Genomic DNA, 12,311 nt, shown 5'->3' with positions numbered 1-12,311 from the left:
ACATTTAGAGGACACCCAAGTTGGCTTTGCTGCTCTTCGGGCCATCCTGCCAGGCCACCCTCACCTCGCAGATCTTGGCCCTGGCAGCTTTGAGGGCATAGACCTAGAGCCTCGGAGGTCACAGGGGAGGCCACACGAGTGTGAGACTCCCCCCCCCCCCGCCCCTGGAGAGCCTCCGCTTCAGAGGGATGCGAGGAGAAGGTGTTGCCCTCCTCTGCAAAAAGAAGAAGAAGAAGAAGAAGAAGAAGAAGAAGAAGAAGAAGAAGAAGAAAAGACCCTGCCCCAAATGTCGGGTGTGAACTTTCAGTATGCTGTACTTTCTGTGAGCGGTGTTCTGAGAAGCACGGGCAGGACGGCTGCCCACACACATCCCTACATCAAAGGCGATGATGCCGCTTACTGAAACACAACCCCACAACGACTCCTTTGCAAAAGAGATTTGCGGTTCTTGTGGGTTCAGGCAAGGTTGAAAACAACGTTCAGATTTTTTTTCTTTTAGTTTTTTTTTTTAATATTAACATTTTTAATTTTTTTTAAAAAAAGCAACATTCAATAACTTTCCCATTTACTTCTGGGCCAGCAGAGTTCTTGTGGTGGCTTGTGTCCTTCTCATTCCGTTTGTGCCTTTTATGATTCAAAATGCTTTATCTTCTCATTCTGAGAGAGCATCATGAACTTATGGGCTAGAGTTAATCTTGTGCAGGATTAAACACAGAATCATAGAATAGCAGAGTTGGAAGAGGCCTACAAGGCCATCGAGTCCAACCCCCTGCTCAGCGCAGGAATCCACCCTAAAGCATCCCTGACAGATGCTTGTCCAGCTGCCTCTTGAAGGCCTCTAATGTAGGCAGAGTTAGAAGTTTTCCCAAGACGTAATCACGTTACACCATGATACCACACACACACAAAGATCCAGTAGTGTACCACCTGTTTTCTGGTTGAGCTTTGGAATACCTGTGGTTGCAGGAGAAGTTCTTGATCTCATGGAAATGTCATGTTTGTCTTCTTATGCAGAGCAAGGATGAGCTAGGAAGATAGTCTGAGGTCAAGATGGGACCCCAGGAGGTCTAGGAAATAATGGGGGGCACTCGGAATGTCATAAGAGGCAGAGGAATGAATCAGGAAGTCCAAATCTTGTATCTGCCGTGGAGCCGTTTAGCTGGCTTTAGATACACACCCCACCAGCCTCAACTTCCCATCTGCAATGTGGGGATAATAATACCTGTCTTTCAAGATTGTTGTAAGGGTGACAAAGGGATAATGTATGTGAAGAATTTTGAAAGTGCTATGCAATGGCTATGTCTTATTTTAATGGACCAGCTTTGGTTGATATATGAATGTGCAGTCTTCTGAGCCCCACAGATGTCTTTATCATTCAGAATGGTAGAGTGGAAAGGGAGCAGGCTGATAAAATAGCAAGCAGGTTTGCTGAGCATCCTGCTCCTCTGAAGAGGGTTGTTGTTGTTGTTGTTGTTGCCAGGTTTGGGGAGGGGGGAATTCAACCAACCCTCCCCCAGCTGTGCCCATTCCTAGAGTCGGAAGACCTAAAGACGGCCGTGCACGCACTGGTAACGTCAAGGCTCGACTTCTGCAATGTGCTCTACATAGGGCTACCTTTGTGCCTAGTCCGGAAACTTCAACTGGTTCAAAATATGGCAGACAGGTTGGTCAGCAGTACACCTAGGGGTGACCACATTACACCAGACTTAAAATCTCTTCACTGGCTGCCAATTAGTTTCCGGGCGAAGTATACACCTACATGGTTTGGGTCCAGGCTACCTGCGGGATCGCCTTCTCCCATACAATCCGCCACACACACTCAGGTCCTCTGGGAAGAATTTACTCCAGCCAACAAAAAAATAAGGCTGACAATTATTACCCAGAGGACCTTTTCTTCTGCCGCTCCCAGTTATTATTATTATTATTATTATTATTATTATTATTATTATTATTATTTATTTATATAGCACCATCAATGTACATGGAGCTGTACAGATTACACAGTAAATAGCAAGACCCTGCCGCTTACAATCTAATAAAGTTGTAGTAAACAATAAGGAGGGAAAGAGAATGCAAACAGGCACAGGGAAGTGTAAACAGGCACTGGGTAGGGTGAAGCTAAACAGTATAGAGTCAGAACAAACTCAATATTTAAAAACTATAGGGAACAGAAAAGTTTTTAGCTGAGTTTTAAAAGCTGTGATTGAGTTTGTAGTTCTCAAGTATTCTGGAAGAGCGTTCCAGGCGTAAGGGGCAGCAGAAGAAAAAGGACGAAGCTGAGTAAGGGAAGTAGAGGTCCTTGGGCAGGCGAGAAGCATGGCATCAGAGGAGCGGAGAGCACGAGCGGGGCAATAGTGTGAGATGAGAGAGGAGAGATAGGGAATGGCTTTCCGGGAGATTTCCTCAACTTAACAGTCTTCCAGAATTTAAGAAAGCCATAAAGACTGAGATTTAGATTGGATGGAGGATAAAACCACAAGTAATATTGAGATGAGGTTGGAAAATGTATTCTTTAGGGAAGGAGGAAAAAAATGGGCTGAAAGTATAGGTAATCCACTCTTGAGGTTTCACTGGGAAATTTGGAGTAAATATAAAGGGGAGTTGCTTTTGAGCGGCTCCCCTTTATCACCGGTAATAATGCTAAAGAATTTCCTGAAGGAATTAAAGAGTGGATTAAGTAAAGTTCTAATAGAAAAAAATAAAATTAAATTAAGGGATTGGTTAAGAGAAATGAATACAAGAGAGGATCTGGAAGAGGTTTTAAAAGATAAAAAATTAACTTGGTTAAACTATTGGCAATTAGAACAGTGGACCAAAAAGTGGGTAAGAGAAAATGGAGATTGTAGAGAGTTGACGAAGTTTGAGGAATTAATAGTTAAAACAGAAAATGATAAGGGGAAAAGAACAGCGTCAAAAGGGTTAATGAGTGAAATATATAGAATATTGTTGGAGAAAAGGTCGATGGATAGTTCAGGAAAAATGGTTTGGGAGACAGATTTTAATGTACAAATAGGACAACAGAGCTGGGAGGGACTATGGAAACAAAGCGCGTTAAAAATATGTCAGTGAGAATAAAAGAGAATTACTTTAAAATTATATGGAGGTGGTACCTAACCCCAGTTAGATTAAATAAGATAAATAATCAGCATTCAGCAAATTGTTGGAGAGGATGTGGGGGAAAAGGAACGTATTTACATATGTGGTGGGAATGCAAATATGTACAAAAATTGTGGAAGATGGTGTTTTTGGAGATTGAAGAAATTGTGGGAATGAAGATAGAACGAACACCAAAGGTTGCATTACTGTCACTATTTGAAGATTTAAAATGTAAAAAAGAAATTAAGGAATTGATAATGAATTTGCTGACTGCAGCAAGATTGATTGTAGCTAGGAACTGGAAGATTCAAGGAGATTACTGTATTGAAGAATGGTATAAAGAGGTATGGGATATAGCTATTAATGATAAACTGACTTGTAATATTAAATTGAGAAGAGGTATAGCTAAAACAAATGATTTTGAAGGAATCTGGAAACAGTTCCTAATATTCGTGTTTTCTAAGGGAAGTGGGAAACCACCAGCAGAAGAAAGTATGAGATTTTGGAATCAGGAATGCGATCCCGAGGTGGGGGGTGCACTTATATGTTAAGTTTGATTATGTTATATAGATATGATATTAATGTTAATCAACATTTATGTAGTATGTTGTTTTCTTTTTGTAATGGTGTATGTTTAAGTATTGTAGAAAATAAAAATTTAATAAATAAAGACTGATCTCTTCCGGCAGGCCTACCCAGTTGAATTTTAAATTTGCCTTTTAAAGATGTGCTGCTTTTAAATGTTTTAATTAGTTGTATGATGTTTGCATTTGTGTTGTGCCCTGCCTCGATACAGAGGGAGAGGCGGGTTACAATTATTATTATTATTATTATTATTATTATTATTATTATTATTATTGAAGGTGTCTATTGTACAGCATTGATGAAGGCAAATTAGTCAGCTGCTTCCATAGGGTCCAGTGACTTGCCTTGCTCTACAACCCAGAAAACACATTATTATTATTATTATTAATTTATATAGCACCATCAATGTACATGGTGCTGTACAGAGTAAAACAGTAAATAGCAAGACCCTGCCGCATAGGCTTACATTTTGATGTCTCCTCCCCAAACAATGAACTATTTTGAATTTCAAAGTTCAGCGCATGCCAACCAGTTATGCCATTGAGTTTCTAGGTGTCGCAAGCTGTAATCTGCAAGCAAGTGACAGACCAGCTTTGGGATACAAGCAACATATCCAGAGAGTTAGGAAACTAGTCGCTGTGTGTATGAAGCAGATAGGGTTGGGTCAAGGGATGAACTGAAGACTCCCCGTGTGACTAAACGGGGATTGTTGTTTTCACTTGCTGTCTCTGCCAGCATTGCAGTAAAACTGGGTTGACTGTCCTCCTGGCTGCTGGGTTTTGTGGGGGTGATGAAAGCTGAATGAAAGCAGGCTTGGGGACCTTGGGCCACAGACACCGAAAGGAGGCAGCCGCCACCTAGAGCCGGGGAGAGATGAAGGTGGGGGGGGAGAGAGAGAAAAAGCAAGGGAGGCAAGAGCACTCCTTGGACCTGCAGCTACCCATAAAAAAAGAAGAAGTCCAGGAGTGAACTTCCAGGTGGGAGAAGTCTTCATTCTAACCTTGAAAGATGTTCTATGGCAAGGACTGTTGGGGATCTCAATGTAGGAGGGTTTAGAACAGCCTTCCTCAACCTGGGGCGCTCCAGATGTGTTGGACTACAACTCCCAGAATGCCCCAGCCAGCTGGCTGGGGCATTCTGGGAGTTGTAGTCCAACACATCTGGAGCGCCCCAGGTTGAGGAAGGCTGGTTTAGAAGAATTTTGTTCAAAGAAATACTCACGCCAGAGTCTCACTTCAGTTCAGAACTTTGCTGAGGTATAAAACAGCGTTTTCCAGTACATTCAGTTTCTCCATACGCAACACAGCATATCACGACACGTACATCTCCGAGTTCAGACATGATTAAAATTACAACTCTTTATATACCTTTTCATATCTACATGACTCATGCAATTGTCCAATTATTCAATTAGCCGAATCTTCACTTCTTATCTGTGACCTTTCCAGATTCTTCATGAGTCACCAGCACCTGTCATGGCTTTATGCCAAGTCCAAGTCCACAAGGGCTGTAACTAATCTGTGGATAAATTTTGTACCTCAACAGGGACCACCTTAAAAAGGGGGATATTGGAGAGAGCTGGAAAGAGTACAGAAAAGAGCAACTAAAATTATCAAAGAGCCGGAACAACTCCCCTTTAAGGGAAAGTTACAACATCTGGATTTAGTACTTCTCCACACAGTGCATAGTTAAACTATGGAACTCACTACCACAAGGCGTAGTGATGGCCACCAATTTGGATGGCTTTAAAAGGGGATTAGACAAATTAATGGAGGAGAAGGCTATTAATGGCTACTAGTCCCGATAGCTATGTTAGGGTGACCCTATGAAAAGGAGGACAGGGCTCCTGTATCTTTAACAGTCGCATAGAAAAGGGAATTTCAGCAGGTGTCATTTGTATATATGGAGAACCTGGTGAAATTTCCTCTTCCTCGCAACAGTTAAAGCTGCAGGTGCCCTGCCCTCTTTTAAATCTGGTCACTCTAGTATAGCTCCTGCACTTTAACTGTTGTGACGAAGAAGGAATTTCACCAGGTGCTGCATGCCTACAAAGGACACCTGCTGAAATTCCTTTTTCAATGCAACTGTTAAAGATACAGGAGCCCTGTCCTCCTTTTCATAGGGTCACCCTAAGCTATGTGCTACCTCCAGTATTGCTAGGGTGACCCTATGAAAAGGAGGACAGGGCTCCTGTAACTTTATCAGTTGCATAGAAAAGGGAATTTTAGCAGGTGTCATTTGTATGCATGCGGCACCTGGTGAAATTTCCTCTTCATCACAACAGTTAAAGCTGCAGGAGCTATACTGCAGCTATGCTGTAACCAGATTTAAAAGAGGGCAGGGCACCTGCAGCTTTAACTGTTGTGATGAAGAGGAAATTTCACCAGGTTCTCCATATATACAAATGGCACCTGCTGAAATCCACTTTTCAATACAACTGTTAAAGATACAGGAGCCCCATCTTCCTTTTCATATGGTCACCCTAGGTCCAGTACCAGAGGCAGTAAGTTTATTTATTTATTGTAGTACTTTTATCCTGCCCTTTAGCCAAAAAGGTTCTCAAGGTGGCTTACAAAAGTATTTCTTAAGACAGTCCCTGCCCACAGGCTTACAATCTAAAAAAAGTGATACAAAAGGAAAGGGGATTGGGAGGGAGGAGGAAAAAACACACACAAATTCATGCACTTGATTCTTAGTTGCAAAGTTCAGCAGCTGCTTCCTTTCCCTCTGATGCTTAGCCAGCCACAGTTGGTAGCAGGAGGCTCTCAGCTGGAGCTGGACCCAGGCACGATGGAGAGGTACCTGGCTGCTGCTTCCTTTCCCTCTGATGGCTTATGTACACCAGTTGCTGGAGCACATGGGTAGGAGGGTGCTGTTGCACCATGTCCTGCTTGTGGTTCCCTGGCTGATGGCTGGTTGGCCACTGTGGGAACAGAGTGCTGGGCTGGGTGGACCCTCGGTCTACCAACCAGGATGATCGGGGGTCAGGAAACAAAGCCCTATGAAGAGAGACTGAAAGAACTGGGCATGTTTAGCCTGGAGAAGAGAAGATGGAGGGGAGACATGAGAACACTCTTCAAATACTTAAATGGTTGTCCCACAGAGGAGGGCCAGGATCTCTTCTCGATCCTCCCAGAGTGCAGGACACGGAATAACGGGTTCAAGTTACAGGAAGCCAGAGTCCGGCTGGACATCAGGAAAAACTTCCTGACTGTTAGAGCAGTGCGACAATGGAATCAGTTGCCTGGTGAGGTTGTGGCCTCTCCCACACTAGAGGCCTTCAAGAGGCAGCTGGACACCCATCCGTCAGGGATGCTTTAGGGTGGATTCCTGCATTGAGCAGGGGGTTGGACTCGATGGCCTTGTAGGCCCCTTCCAACTCTGCTATTCTATGATTCTATGATCCAGCCTCAGGGCTCTTAACCCACGGCCATATGTGGCCCTGAAGGCTTTTCTGCACCCGCTTCCATGCTGCTACCACTGAATTCCCCCTCTCTGATGACTTCCCTGCTATCTGTCCTGTCCCTGCCCTCTTCCAGCGCTCCCCATACATCTTTACCTGCTCCTGCTAGTAGTGAGGTAAGAGTGATATCAGGATTTGTGTGTGTGTGTGTGTGTGTATGTACCCCCCCCGGCACCCTAGCCAGCATCACATGCGGCCCTCAGGGCCAAACAGGTTGTGCACCTGCGTCCTCTGCTCAGGTTGTGTCTGTAAACTGAGTGTAGCGCTTTGAAGAACAAAAGTTCTGGAATGTCGTGGGTGGGCATATTTGGCAATTTGATAAAATGGTCCTGGGCACCACCACAAAATGGCTGCCATGGGAGGCCTGGCGAAGGACAAGCCATCTGTCCCAATGACTGAGTACAAGGCGGAGGTGGGGGGTCTGAACCCCCACATGCTGAACTGCTCCTTTGGACCCACCATTTCCAGCACTAACAGAAACGTATTCCGTAGCGATCCCAGCTACCAGTAAGAAAATCCGTTAAGTGGAACAGCAAGAACACTTTGGGAGGCGCCATGAAAGGCGTCCAGGGGTGCATTGGTGTCCACAGGCACGATGTTGCGTATCCTGTCTCTGACTGCCGAAGCACCCCGGCTCTCTGGCGAAGGCAGGCCCCATTTTGGAGGATCCTGCTCTCGAAAGGCAGGCTCAACACTTCACATTTAAAGACAGAATACAGTTAGCATTGACCCCGTGCTTTGGAGTGATCAAGGCATTTCACATGCGTTATCTTGTAATCCTTGCAATAACCCTAAAAGGTAGGCCAGTATCATCGCAGATACGTTTGTGTGCGTGTGGTTGGTGAGGGTGCAAATCCTGAACCCTAGATGCTGTGCAGGGAGTGGATGGGGCTTGGCCTTCTCTAGGCAAACCTGCCAGCTCCACTGCATTCCTCATCAAGGGTGGGGGCCACCGAGCCGTGGCAATGGGAGATGCGTTTGAAAAGTCTCACGATGGCTGAGGTGATCCTGGGCGCCACACTGACTTCTCTGCCCCTGAACCGGAAAGCAGAGGAGTGATGCCACACGCGTGTGGATAAATTTGCATGTTAAAAAGATGCACTTTTTGTGTATCAGACTGCATTTGCACGCTCGCTGCCTCTCTAGCAGAAATTGCCACCTCAGAGGGGGACTTTACCAATGATGCGAAATGTGGTTGGTGCCTTGCAGGAAATGCACACATGTTCCGTGCTCATTGCTGACCTGAAACTGTCAACCAGGCTGCCTGTGGAGGAGGCGAGAAAAAGGTGTTACCCTACGAAGAAGGAAAGGCTGCCTCTGAAACCTCCGTGGGGACGGAGCGGTGCTCCCTGTCCTTGCTAAGTGAGCGTGAACAGAGCGGGCCTGCAGTGATGCCGCTGGTGGCATGGAGGAGAGGCCATGGCACAGCCACCACGGTTCCAGCTCAATGCAGCCAGGGCAGGAGAGATAGGTGCGTGCGGATGTGGGGTGGGGGCTTTTTATTACTTACCTGGTCTTTTTTCCCTCCCCCCCCTTGTGATCAATGGGAGGAAATAAACCATGGCAGATGAGGACATGGTGTAGTTGGGGGAGCCTTTTTTTGGGGGGGTGGGTTATGGAAACGAGAGAGCTTAAGATCCTGTGGATATGCCTCAGAAATGCCCTGTCTACCCCCCACCCCAGCACATCTATGCCTTCGGAGCTTCTCATGAGCGTACTGGGCGGGCCTCTGGGAGCATCATAGAATCATAGAATAGCAGAGTTGGAAGAGGCCTACAAGGCCATCAAGTCCAACCCCCTGCTCAATGCAGGAATCCACCCTAAAGCATCCCTGATAGGTGGTTGTCCAGCTGCCTCTTGAAGGCCTCTAGTGTGGGAGAGCCCACAACCTCCCTAGGTAACTGGTTCCATTGTCGTACTGCTCTAACAGTCAGGAAGTTTTTTCTGATGTCCAGCTGGAACCTTTAACTTGAGCCCGTTATTCCGTGTCCTGCACTCCAGGAGGATCAAGAAGAGATCCTGGCCCTCCTGTGTGTGACAACCTTTTAAGTATTTGAAGAGTGCTCTCATGTCTCCCCTCAATCTTCTCTTCTCCAGGCTAAACATGCTCAGTTCTTTCAGTCTCTCTTCATAGGGCTGATCTGCCTGTGGGTCTCCCTCCCTTTCCACCAGCCGTGCGGCACTTTAAAGAAAAGATCATTATTCTTTTTTGCTGGTGAAAAGAAAATGTCCGAAACCCGTATGACCAGAATACTTTTATTAGGCCATCCCAAAGGTCAGAAAATACCATGCAGGCTTCTGAGTGCTCCAAAGCCCTGCATCAAGCAAGATGGTAAATAAACCAAAAATAAAATAAAATAGGGGGTGGTAGTGGGGGAACAGCTGAGCTTGCATTTGATGACTGTCTTAATCTGGAAAGCGGGAACCCTGCTCTAGCCCTTCAAATTTGGTTATACATGGGATTGAGATGGTCACAGGACGCATCTTTAGCACCAATGTTAGCACCTGGCAGGGTGGAACGAACGTGTGTGTGGTTGGGGGGCGGGGAACAGGACCTAGCCCCCCTGCTGCCATCAGCCTCTTTAAAGACACACACAGGCTGAGTTCAGATGACATGCTAATCAACTGGGGGGTGGGGCTTAATAGGAACAGGACGGGAAACAACGGTTGATTAGCGTGTGGTCCGAACTCAGCCACAGAGACATACGCAGACACGCCCCTTCATTTCCCAGAATACCTCATATAGGGCCCAGAAGCATTCTGGGAAACTTAATAAGATGGCAGTTGCTTCTCTTTGGAATGCTAGGTAGCGTGACTACCTGGCCAGGTTGTCGTGGGGCTGTGCCCAGGTAAGCTTGTGTCCCACCCCCTCATGGTGGTGCTGAGGAGGGGGGCATGAGTGTAGCCCTGCCTGCCCCCTCCTAGAACATAGTGCTGCTGACTGGGGCTGCTGGGAGTTGTAGTCCAGCACAACGAGAGGGTGGCAAGTTGGGAGAGGCTGCCACAGGCTGAAATGGTTTTCTGTTGTTGCGGGTGGGAGCAGAGCCCCAGGAGGGGAAGCCCCTGAGCCCACTGCCTGGATTTCTGTATCTCCTGGAAGGGCTGCTGGCCAGGCTGGCTAGAACTGCGGCGGCTGCTCGCCAATTTCCACAGCCGAAGAACTTATTCTGGCTGTGCCATTTCAGGCTGCGGGCGGGGGACTCCCCCGTACTTCATGGAATAGCAGAGTTGGAAGGGACCTACGAGGCCATCGAGTCTTGCAGGTTTTCGCCGGGCTGAAGTCTCGCCCGTAGAAATCTAGCTTGTCAGGGTGGCGAGATCAGCGTAGCTTTATTCCGGGCCTGCTGTTCGTTTATCTACGTGCAGGGAGGCTTTTGCATATCGGCAGCAGCAGGAGCCCCCGCGCGTCCGTCTAGCCGAGAGGAGCTCGGCCCCTCGGGTCGCATAAACGGCGCCCTTCGCTGCAGCGAGGCGGCGCTCTTCCCCTTCCAGCCGGTAGGAGCCGCTGTTGGGCAAGCCGCGCTCTCCGCGGAGGACTCTCGCGCCCTATTGGCTGTCAGAAGAGGCTGGGCGGGCTCTCTCGCGCCGCTAAGCCCCGCCCCCGCCCGCGCGCCCGGCTGGGCTTCCTGAGGGAGCGCCGAGGAGAAGGAAGAGGCGGCGGCGGCGGCGGGAGAGTCCATTAGGCAGAGAAAGGCGGGGGGGAAAAAGGAAGAGTCAGCGCGCGGGGGGGGAGAGACCACCTTAGGACGCGGGTGGGGGAGCGCGAAGCGTTGTCGCGGGAGAGACCTCGCTGAGGGCAGGGAGCGCCTGGGCGATACCACTGCAGGGGGAGGGGAGGGGGTAAGAGGTAGTTCAGGAGGTACCATTTCCGGGCGGAGAGGGGGGAGAAAAAGAAAGCCATGAAGGCTAGCCCAGTGCACTGTTACTGAGGGAGGAGGGCAGTCTGCGTGAGACCATTGGTGAGTTCTTGGGGGGGGGGGCTCCAGGAGACCGTTGCATTCAGGGGAAGGGGTGAGGGGGGGTTATTATTATTATTATTTTAAGTGTGCGTGTAGATTAGATTAGGCTGCCTGAGGGCAAAAAGCGTGGGGGGGGGCGGGGGCGGGGAGGGGTTGACCTGGGTGAGGCCATTTTGGGTGTGCTTGTGGGGGGGGAAGGGGGAGCTTGGGGGGAGGTATTACAAAGCAGGGGGAGGGGGAAGGGAAGAGCCAGGCTCAGTCTGAGGTAGCCCTCAGTGCGCACCTGTGGGCAGGTGAAGACCCTTCAGAGGCGCGCCACCTGGCCACCCACGTGCTGTGAGGGCTTCCCTGCCCTGCCTCAGGAGAGCCAGGACCCTGCTGAAGGAAAGGTTCTGCCCCCGGAGAAGCTCACACCTGAAGCTCACACCTGGACCGTCAGGGCTCAACCTGGATCAACCTACGTGAAAGACGGCCCAGGACTATCCCGGGCTCTGGTTTTTTTGTTTTCCTTCCTCCCTGAGGACAGCAAATTTTTGCCATCGGTGGAGAGAGCTGATCCAGAGCTGATCCGGGACGTACTTTTCTCCTCAGAAGTAATTGGGAGTCGTGAGACGATCCGTGACTGGACCTGCTGGGTTGCCTCCCTGCACGCCCTTCCAGCCAGGACAAAATGGGAGACTGACTACGTTAGATGCGTTAAAAGTCTTTCTTATCTGCTGAGAGGCTTGCTTTGTTTTCAGCGTTTGACAGAGCCTGTGGTCTGGGGGAGACGGCTCTCTTGACAGCTGGAGAAGGAAGAAAGCCGCCCTGGAAGCCGGAAGGATAAAAGGGCTTTTCCAGGGAGTGATGTTTGTGGAGCTGATGAGAAGGAGAAACATCGCTTCAAAGTTGTGCAAATGCCAAAGTTTGGATTAAGTGGTTCAGCAGCCTTAGGTTTAAGCAGGGCATCAAAATACCTCTGTCTGGAGGAGCTAAATCCGGGAGACGGCGGGGCAGGTAGCTCGGCTTCTGGTGGCGGCAAGCCTGCAGCTTCTTGCCGCAGAAAATAACGGAGGAGTGGGTAGCTTGGGCGGCTCCAGCAGCTTTTCTTCCCTTTAGTTCCGAGGAAGTTTTCTTTTTGACAGGATTAAAAAGGGGGGAAACCAAGGAACAGTGTCTCCCCATTTCTTGTATCTTTTATCGGGTCGATGCGTTGCTCTTCCACGCTT

The 12,311-nt window shown here is 48.4% G+C and overlaps 1 protein-coding gene across 3 annotated transcripts in view; it reads left to right on the top strand.

Annotated features, from left to right (window-relative positions):
- Nucleotides 1-10,996: 10,996 nt before the first annotated feature.
- The window catches only part of STIM1 (stromal interaction molecule 1), a 109,809-nt gene continuing 108,494 nt past the window's right edge, over nucleotides 10,997-12,311 (top strand). For all 3 annotated transcript variants that reach the window (XM_063127337.1, XM_063127339.1, XM_063127341.1), the window contains exon 1: nucleotides 10,997-11,103. The gene's annotated coding sequence lies outside the window, so the exon portion shown is untranslated. The remainder of the gene's footprint in view (nucleotides 11,104-12,311) is intronic.

Source organism: Elgaria multicarinata, chromosome 5, assembly GCF_023053635.1.
Source record: "Elgaria multicarinata webbii isolate HBS135686 ecotype San Diego chromosome 5, rElgMul1.1.pri, whole genome shotgun sequence".
NCBI lineage: Eukaryota > Metazoa > Chordata > Lepidosauria > Squamata > Anguidae > Elgaria > Elgaria multicarinata.
This window is presented reverse-complemented; position numbering and strand designations above follow the sequence as displayed.